This window comes from Lontra canadensis, unplaced genomic scaffold, assembly GCF_010015895.1.
Source record: "Lontra canadensis isolate GAN:19392208 unplaced genomic scaffold, GSC_riverotter_1.0 scaffold54, whole genome shotgun sequence".
Classification (NCBI taxonomy): domain Eukaryota; kingdom Metazoa; phylum Chordata; class Mammalia; order Carnivora; family Mustelidae; genus Lontra; species Lontra canadensis.
In genome coordinates, this window is record NW_022631048.1 from 7,950,483 (window position 1) to 7,953,966 (window position 3,484).

Genomic DNA, 3,484 nt, shown 5'->3' on the forward strand with positions numbered 1-3,484 from the left:
CTGATATGAGGTTGTTAATATTTTATTTTTATTTTTTTATTATAAGAACACTTAAATAAATGCAGACACGCATTCATTCCCACATGGTCCAGTGATCATCATACCACATACACACAGATAGTACCACGTATAATCTAACCTTTTGAAAATGTCACTAAAATGTTCTAATTTTTTTCTAATTTCTCCATGAATCCAAGACGATATCTCTATAGAATAAGAGTGGTCAAAGGAAGAAATTAGTTTGGAATCTATAAAGATTCAGCTGGAATTCGAAAATCTGCTGAGAAATGCAATTCAATACCTTACTTGGATATCTATTCATGCAACAAATATTTGTTAAATTTCTATTACGTGTCAAATTTCTGTATCTAAGCCAAGATATGACAGCCTTATAAATGAGCAAGAAGCGAGACCTTGTAGAGGGTGACATATAGTCACTGACATATAGTCACTGACATACTCTATCAGTGTATAGTGTATATCAGGTGACATATAGTCACTGTGCACATACTCTATCATGAAACAAAATAAATAATCCCATACAGTAGCCCCCACTTATCTGTGGGAAATATGTCTTAAAACCTCAACGGATGCCCAAACCACTGATAGTACCAAACCCTATATATACGGATTTTTTTTTTCCTGTACCTACATACCTATAAAAAAGTTCAGTCTAAATCAGGCACAGTAAGATATTAGCAATAATAACTAGTAATGAATAATGATAACTAATAACTAATAATGAAGTAAGATAATTTGAACAATTCACTATAATAAAAGTTAGATGAATGTGATCTCTCTCTCTCCCTCTTTCTCAAAATACTTCATTGTCCTATACTCACCCTCCTTCTCCTTGTAATGATGTGAGAGGGTAGTTTCTTACATGATGAGATGTGGTGAGGAGGGCGGAACAGACGTAACATTGTGACATACTGTTAGGCTGCCACTGACCTTCTGACAGTGTATCAGAGGGAGGATCATGTATTTCCAAAGCTATAGTTAGGGGGAGACGACTGTATAAAATGAAAACACAGCAATGAAATAAATTTAACAGAGGTCACATTTTTCTTTTCTTTCTTTTTTGGGGTTAAAGTCTATTTTTATTAATAGAAAATAAACACTTATTCCAGTTTCAGTTGTTATACTTAAAATTACTAATTAAAAAAAATTAATCACTTAAAAATCCTGTTTTGACTAAGACAATGAAACTGTGTTTTGTTTTGTTTTTTAAATAAGTATCCAACACCATTTTTTCATAGACTTTTCAGAATTTGTTCTTAAAGTTTCTGGAACTTTCCTGCCTATAAAGTATAGGAATCACTGAGCTACATGAGGAAACCTCTCTGGGACAACCAGTGATGAGTTAAATAATAGTCTTTGTGTGATTAGGTATCCCTGTATGTCAACTCAGTAACACGGACTATACAACGATCCCCTCCCCTCCAGCTCAGGAGGGACAAGCTTCCAAGCCCTGAGGTATGAAGAGTCAGACTGTTATTTGCTGTTAGAATTAGCTAATAAGAGTAAATCTCTAGCACAGATGCTATTGGTCCTTAATACCATGTGCTTTTAGGAAATTCTATAAATAGTTTTGATTTAATTCAATTTATTCAGAAATTAAACATGTTTAATATGGTTTACTCTATATCAGAGTATCTGCTGCTTTAGTGTCCTTATAAAGGACACTAAATACATGTAGGTAAAGCATAGTCTTAAAGCATAACTTAGAATTATGCATTATTCAAACCAAAGCCTATTTTAACAAAATGTCTATAATTAAAAGCAGCTGATGAAATGAAATCCAAAGTTATGACAAGGGAGACTCATCTCATTTGAAGCTGTGTTGCTTAGAGAATTAAAAAAAAAAAAATGTGCCCTTAAAGGCATTCAAGGACAGGTAAGGAGACACCCTCTTCTCATTCTTTACCATAGGATTCTGATCAAGGTTGGGCCAAAAATTAGCATTCTAAGTATTTCAGAAAAGTCCACAGAAGTGTTAAGAAGACATTTAACAATGTCTCTATTTCTGTATTTTTGTATAGTAGTGCTTATATGAATTTCCTAATAACACAAGTCCAGAAGTCACTCAGATGTGAGAAGAATGGGAGGGGGGATTGTTAGGTGATCCTTAGCCGAAGATTCTATGGGCTTTTTCCATATGTTGATCACCAGTGTGAATCAGGTGGACTTCTGTGAGAGAACAGTGTTTGGTGGCCAGGACCAGGCATTTCTTCCTCATAGAATACACAACAGATAAGGGAGTAAGGGAGGTATACTCTTTCCAGCTCAGAAGTGGTTGATACAGCCCATATATGCACTCAAGAAGTCCATGGGGTCCTCTAGCTGTGGAAAGTGGCCATTGTTGTCACCCAGAATCGACACTGTGGACTGCGTGGTAGCATTTTCCTGTATAGCTCCAAAAACTCTGGGTAGGGATTTATGGGATCCAATGGCCCATAGATAAAATAAATGTGAATAGTTACAGAAGCAGGAGGTCCCACCCAGAGTCTTCTAAATTTCCTCTGGTTGGTGAAAAGACTGTCAGTACCTAAATTCCATCATTGTTGGGTATCCCTTCCCATGTGTCCACAGCTCACTCTCAAAGAGCCTGGTGAAGGCCCCAAAACTGGGGTGAGACCTTAGGAGAATGCAAAGAAGTTCATCAATCATGTAAGGATGGATGACAGCATGCCTCCATCTTTGAGAAGCTTTTGGTGAAGAAGAAGACATTGAGTCTCAGGACATATACATCCATTTGACAGAGACTCTTTATGGTGAGCCGACCGGATAGATCCTGCTTGAACCTATAGAGCAGCTCCAGATCAATGACATCTCCATAATCATGAGACAAAGTTTGATCCTGTTATCCTGGAGCCCCAGGTGCCCCAGATGTGCCTCCACAATGCTGACCTACTCAAATATGGAATAGTGACATGGTCTTGGTTTGTCACTGAAGCCAAAGCTCAAGAAAGTTAGGCCAATCACTTGATAACACCTCAAGGTCATACCATCCCAAATCTTGTACCAATCATAGTTGGATGTTGGAAAGCCATGTAAAAACACAACTATCTCAGGACTTCCAACCACATCCACAGAGTCTTAGTAGAAGATCTGCAGTCCCTTACAGATGAAAAATTTTCCTAACAACTTCCATGAGTGATGAGTGAAGAGCAAGAGAAAGTGGGGAGGGACCAGCAGGGGTAAGATATGCAGAGGCCACCACCAGGGGGACAGCTGGTAGCCCCACATGAACCCATCACTCCCTCATCCTGAGTCAGGTAACACCTGGGCTACAAGACTCCATGTCTGGGGGAAGCTCACACTTCATATTTAATTAGAACCCTGTGGCTGGAATGAGACCTGGGAGATGATTAAGACAGAGAAGTGAGGAGAAAGGAGAGATATATAATCTTAGAAATATATAACATAGGCAGGAAATGCAGTAGGGTCCTGGAGTTAGGGAATCCCCGTAACAAAGAATCCC

The 3,484-nt window shown here is 38.2% G+C and overlaps 1 pseudogene; it reads right to left on the bottom strand.

Annotated features, from left to right (window-relative positions):
* Window positions 1–2,286: 2,286 nt before the first annotated feature.
* Window positions 2,287–3,268, bottom strand: LOC116877869 (annotated as a pseudogene).
* Between the last annotated feature and the right edge of the window lie 216 nt (window positions 3,269–3,484).